General features: G+C 41.2%; 1 long non-coding RNA gene across 1 annotated transcript; it reads left to right on the top strand.

Annotated features, from left to right (window-relative positions):
* The first annotated feature begins 4,733 nt into the window (after window positions 1-4,733).
* Window positions 4,734-5,387, top strand: LOC115429333 (uncharacterized). Its single transcript, XR_003936772.1, has 2 exons — window positions 4,734-4,784; window positions 5,024-5,387. It is a non-coding gene; the product is annotated as an uncharacterized LOC115429333 (long non-coding RNA).
* The last annotated feature ends 1,570 nt before the right edge of the window (window positions 5,388-6,957 follow it).

The raw sequence follows: 6,957 nt of genomic DNA, 5'->3' as shown, positions 1-6,957 counted from the left end.
TACAGAGGAAGCTCTTCTGAATTTGCTGCCAGTCGTCAAAGCCACCAACAAAGCTGTGTGAGTCCAGACAGAGTGGAGTTTATTGAATTTAGAGTCTGGTTTAGGACATTTTTACACCTTATTCATTCTGTGTCAAACCATGACACTGATCATATTAATCAACATCATAACTTGATGGAATTCACATCCAATCCACTTCATGTGTATGACAGTAGGAGCACATCTGATCCAGTCCATCAAACATCTGAGTTAGTTTATGGTGGACCATGGATTTAGATCCTGTTTGGTCTTCAATGATGGATGTAGATTGTCTTTAAATAAATCTGTAAATGTACGTGTTACTGAGACCCCCAGATAAATTAAGGGGTCATAACCATCATCATAAATGAAACACAGTGAAGGTCCATATGGTTTGTCTGAGTGTTAACAGGAAATAGTAGCTCTGTGATAAATTGACTTTATAACCTGATATTTGACCAAAACTAGTGATTATGGGGTGTTTCAAGAATACTCGCAACTTTTGTCAACCAGAGGGCCAAAATTTTTACCATGGTGAAATTGCTCAAAACTCAGCTGATCCCTAAGAGAGGAACCTAAGGAAGAAAAAACTGAAAACCGTTTTCAAATACTATGCTTTCTTATGAAATAACAGCAATTAGAAAACCATGACAACACTGTGGCTATGTGTGGGACACACACAACAAAAATAAAGTGAATGATGATAAAAATGTAATTCTCATCAAGAAAATGGGCTCCAGTTGACAGGTTTGCCCAAGCATAAGTGAGCTGAAGTACTTTAAATCAATCTGAATGGATTTTAGTGTCCGATTTTGAACCTGGTGCTTTCTTAACGTCCAGTAGGATTTTCAGGATACGGTTCCATTTTTCCTCATTTCCCCAAATCACCAGGTAACACTGTAAAACTAAGGGCATGAATCACTGGTCTTCCATCAAGGCTGAGAATGTTCAAAAATTGTACAGTAGGGGTTATGTACGGGACATGGAGGTTACGTACGGGACACTTGTTTGTTTTGCCTCCATGATCATCATTTTGAACTTGTTACTTCCTGAAATGGGTAAAACATGATTAAACCATGCTTTGTAAATGTCATTTGCTATTGCATGGTGGAAAGGAGGTTGTATCATTTGTATGAAACAGAAAAACATGACAAAGTGTCAACAATAACTAAAGAACAAACTTCCAAATACCTGAAATGTAGCTAAACCATAGTAACTGAAGTGTTTATGAGGCCTCAAAACTGATGTGGACTGAAGACTAACTTAAGTCTGATAAAAGGTGAAGTAAAATACTTCATTGACCATTGTCTCTTGTGCTGTCCCGTACATAACCCTTCCTGTCATACTTCGCAACCTCAACCACCATTAGAACATGAGCACATGTTCTAGTCAGAGAAAAAAAGAAGTGAAAAAAAGTTTTTTATGCATGATGTGAAATTCCCAGCAAAAAAAGTCCACTTTTCAGGTACCATGGATATGAAGCTTAAAACATCACTTATATTCCACACATCCTGGGTAAAATTGGGTCTACATTAATGAGATGGGCCATGAGATGCCCATCAAGGCCATCAGTTCAAATCAGCAAATCAGAATGTCAAGTTAAATATATTAAGGTGTCCTGTACGTAACTCACACTGGCAAAAAGTTATTTACGGGACACTCTTTTTAAAGATGGATAAGGATCACTGAATTATTCTTTGTGCTATGATTTCTTCTTCTGAAGATTAAAGCAGTTACTAAACACATTCTTCCAGTGAAATATAGTTGCTCTAGGATTCAAAAGATATGAACATTTGAAGCATGGTTATGTACGGGACACGGCCAGTTTAGGGATGTTTCTTGCACTGTCAGATTTTGGAGATGTGCAGAAAGGTATTTCCAGTATGGGCTTCCTAAATTCCTTCTTTACAGTGATATTTTGGTCAATCTTCATCAGTAGGAAGAGTATTTGGCATAAACTATGAAGTCAATATCAAACCCTGCTTGGATGGAAAAGGCATGTTCCACACTGAAGTGGTTATGTAGGGGACATTCCTGACGTGCAATGTTTAAACACTTACTACTGGTCTATTTCTAAGATAACAAGTTTCACATGTGGTTGTTTACCTTCCTCTGTGGTAAAGGACTGTAACTGATATATTTTTTGGCCTTGCCTCTCTGTTTTTATTTCAAGATATCACTTTGAAATTAAGTGAAAATTTTGGTTATGTACGGGACAGGTGAGAACGTCCTCAACAAAGGGACACCAATCACAAACAAGTTGGTTAGTTGATCGCTGAACTAGTTATTCTCGATAACAGATGAGTATTGAATGAAACTGACATAAAAACCCATAAAAGCCTCTATTTCTTATCGTCTGAGGGACAAAAGATTGAGAGGGTCAAAAAAACATGAGCAGCGGTTACGAAAACAGGTTTTTGAAAAACTGCTGTCATGATGTTAAGATCCATAAAATGTAGACCTAAATTGTTCTATCACTGAGGCAATATCATAGAGTATTCAAAATCATTCAATATGTAAGCAGTTGTTTGGCTTTTTAAACAGGGCAAAGGGTTGAAAATTGTGATTACCCTTTGGTTGACACAAAACTGGCAAGAACGGGTTATGTACGGGACACAAATGGAGTTGAAGAGGGAAATGTAGGGATTACTGACCGAATTTTCAGGCGTGCACATTGCAGACAATGTCCAACACACCAGGTAAACAGTTCAGAACATGTCTATTATAGTACATTTCTGAGATTCACCATGGTTACAAGGAGTTTTTCCAAAATTGCAAGAATTCTTGAAACACCCCTTATCTCGACAACTATTGAAACTGAAATGAAATGGAGTTTAGTGAAGATCAGTTTAATCTGCTGCTGTTTTGAATAAAACAAACTATTCTGTTCTGTTTGTGCAGATTAAGTGGCTGTAACACGTCAGAGAGAAGCTGTGAAGGTCTTTCCTCAGTTCTCAGATCCCAGTCCTCTAGTCTAACACATCTGGACCTCAGCAACAATGACCTGAAGGATTCAGGACTGAGGATCCTGTCAGATGGACTAAGGAGTCCAGACTGTAAACTCGAGACTCTCAGGTTTGGATTGTTCAACCAGTGTGAACGATGATGATTCAAACCATGATGTACCTGTAGTGGATCAGTCTGACCTGGTTTTCAGACCAGCTGTTCAGTGTCTGACATGAAACACATGCATGTTCCTTTATTTATAAGAAACGAACACAGTCATGAAACTGTATGAAGATGAATTTGAACCAGATGAGTCTAAATCTACAGATATTATCCAAAGGACAGTAAAGTGTCTACAGTCTGAGGGTTGGACTGGAGTGGAACTGGTTTGTCTGTTCAAACACAGGAACCCAAGAACCATTGAACCTTTGATTTGGAGGTGGTGAAGGATGTTCATTTATGCACTTTATGTTTTTGGACCAATATCTGTACATTTGTGTCTTTATTTGGTCAAAGTCAATCTTCATCCAGTTAAATTTGTCTGAGAAACAGTAAAAGCTCAGGGGCCTCATGTATAAAGGGTGTGTTTGCCTTTTTCCACACTCACGTTCAGATGTATACAGAGTGAAATGACCGTGGAAATGTGTGGTGCTCCACACCAACTTCATGTCTGGCCTATGCACGTTTCTGGTGCTTTTGAACCTTTGGCGACACTTAGAGGTGATACTGGGAAACTGTTAATAATGTGATAAAGGTCATTCCTCAGTGATGTGCACATCAGAGATACACAGATGAACAATGCACACACCATCCTACTGCCAGAGCAGCACCCCGCCCCCCCCCCCCCCCCACCACCACCACCACCACCGCCACCAGAACCAGACCAACCCTGGACCCATCATTGCCAATCCTGCCCAGAGATTCTTGATGGACATGATCACACATGACCCTTATCTTGTTTGGCTGTGATCAGACTAATGTATGACCCGCAGAATGAACAAATGTGTGAGTTACACAAATACAAAACATATTTCTACCTTTGGGGTGATCACAGTCACCCACATGTGCCCCCCCACCCCTGTGAGACCAGTGTCACCCACAATAGCAGTGACTCTGCTCAAATGGGCTGAGTTCATCCTCTTCTCTGCTTCCGCCTGTTTGTCCTCCACTTCACGTCCACCTTGACGTCATCTGATCATGCAGAGAGGGGAATCCCACCTGCAGGCCCTAATTTGCATATTTAAATGGGGCGTGGAGAGGGAGGAGTCTGGTACTCCAACATATGCGGTCAATTCCACACTGATTGGGATGAGAACAGGAAATATGCTTGGATTCAGGCGTACGCTCAGTTTTATTCATCTGGATTTTTTGGGGCGTACGGGGTTTTCTGGATGTAAGTGTACGCCAGGTTTCAGTATGAAATCCACACAAGTTTTTAGACATGAGGCCCCTGGTCTTTCCAGACTTTGGACAGGGACTGGACTAATCTTAGTCTGTGTTCAGATCTTGTCCTGAACCGAGTCAGTAAAATAGAAAGTGGCTCCAGGTAAATCCCATTTGTGCTGAAATCCATCCACAGAATAACTGTGTCCAACAGCTGACGCTGCTTCTTTTCCTCCTCAGATGATGTGTGATGTTTTGTGTTGCAGACTGTCAGGATGTCTGATCACAGAGAAAGGATGTTCTTCTCTGGTCTCAGCCCTAAAGTCCAATCCGTCCTATCTCAGACTGCTAGACCTGAGCTACAACCATCCAGGAGCCTCAGGACAGGAGCTGTGTGCTCTAGTGGAGGATCCACACTGGACACTGGACACTGTCAGGTATGGACTGAGCTGATGCACACACACAGAATGTGTGATAGAACAGGTGGAGCTGACAGGAACACTGTCACAGCTGATTCCACATCCTTTACTGAAGTTCCAGACCACGGTCACAGATACAGACCTTCAATAAGGGACTGACAGGAACCATGGACTGGATGTGAACAGAAAAGCTGGAGTGGATCACAGTGATGTCATGTCCATGTTTAATGCTGCTCTGACCCCCCTCCTCCTTTCAGGTTGGAGCCCAGTGGAGTCCGATGGTTGAGACCAGGTCTGAGGAAGTGTAAGTGGATTTCCATTGGATTAAAGATGAAACCCAACCTGAACATAGAGTGGGAGCTGGTACCACATTAGAAAACACAGCAACTGTCAGTGAAGACAGAGGGGGAGCTGACAGCTGATTGGTCAGGACACGGATCACATGACACAAATACCCTGAGGGACGAGTCCTCAGAACCTCCGACCATTGGCCGATCACACCTCCTCTGTCTTTATGGATCATTCTAGTGTGGTTCTTGTGCCGCTGTCTGATAAAGGTGGAAGACCAACAAACAATACAGTCAAAAACACAGCTGAGTCCATCAGGAGGAAAGTTTGTCACAATAACTAATAATAACCCAAAAAATTAAACCCCTTCCATAAATATTTATTATCCATTAGATAAAGGCTGTAATATTATGGATTTTATGGACAATTAGGAAAACGGGAATGATTAAATTTAAAAATCTGTGCCACGGTCGTCACTAATAAGGGTTTTTGTTTCTGATCAGAAGGTTTTTGACAGTGAACTTGGAGACACAGACTGAACAGAACCATTGGAATGAAATGTCAGTAAATCCCAGTTGCTGTCTATCTGTCCTTGACTACTGCCTACATGACATTAGACAGAAAAAGCACAACTACAACTCACATCTCAGAGCTTCTGTGAAATCAAACTCAGATCTGTTTCAGAGCAGACCTTTGTGTCCGTCCTGAGTTCAGACAGAACCATCAGAACTCAACCCTGTGGAGGTTTAAAGTGCTGTGACGCTGCTACCATCAGTGATCTGCATTGGAACACACATTATCTATGTGATCACATGATCAGCATTTATTTAGTCACATATTTATGTGGAAGATTTTCATGAGAACTTCATGACTTCTGTGTTTGGTCTTTGAATGAACTACTAGGACTTGAACTATCAGGACTTGTGTTTAATGAAACACAAACTGAAGCAAAATGAACAAAAAACCAATGAAATAGAGCGAGAACAGCAAAGTTACAAAGAACATCCTTTAAATATTCAACAAAATCAACATTTTATTAATTTTCTTTGGCTGTTTTCTTAATTTTTTTGATTTTTTTTTCTCCAGTTTGTTTTGTTTTTACTATGTTTGCTGATTCCTGTTATATTTTGTTTTTTTTAGTTTTGTTGATTTTGTATTTAGTTTTGTTTTTTGTTCATCTTCATTTATTTTACTGATGAGTTTCTTCAGTTTTTATTCCGTTTGTTGAATATTAGTGTTTGTAATGTGGTACCAGGTGAGGTTGTGGGACTGTGGTTTTATATTCCATCTAATACGGCGTCTTTCTTTGTGACTGCACAGCTAGCAGCTACACTATATTGCCAAAAGTATTTGGTCACCTGCCTTGACTCGCATATGAATTTCAGTGCCATCCCATTCCTAGTCTATGGGATTCAATATGACATGGCTCCACCCTTTGCAGCTATAACAGCTTCAGCTCTTCTGGGAAGGCTGTCCACAAGGTTTAGGAGTGTGTTTATGTGAATTTTGGACCATTCTTCCAGAAGCGCCTTTGTGAGGTCACACACTGATGTTGGACAGAAGGCCTGGCTCTCAGTCTCCGCTCTAATTCATCCAAAGGTGTTCTATGGGGTTGAGGTCAGGACTGTGTGCAGGCCAGTCCAGTTCATCCACACCAGACTCTGTCATCCATGTCCAAATGGACCTTGCTTTGTGCACTGGTGCACAGTCATGTTGGAAGAGGAAGGGGCCAGCTCCAAACTGTTCCCACAAAGTTGGGAGCATGGAATTGTCCAAAATGTCTTGGTATGCTGAAGCATTCACAGTTCCTTTCACTGGAACTAAGGGGCCCAGCCCAGCTCCTGAAAAACAACCCCACACCATAACCCCCCCTCCACCAAACTTTACACTTGGCACAATGCAG

This window comes from Sphaeramia orbicularis, chromosome 12 (genome assembly GCF_902148855.1).
Source record: "Sphaeramia orbicularis chromosome 12, fSphaOr1.1, whole genome shotgun sequence".
NCBI lineage: Eukaryota > Metazoa > Chordata > Actinopteri > Kurtiformes > Apogonidae > Sphaeramia > Sphaeramia orbicularis.
This window is presented reverse-complemented; position numbering and strand designations above follow the sequence as displayed.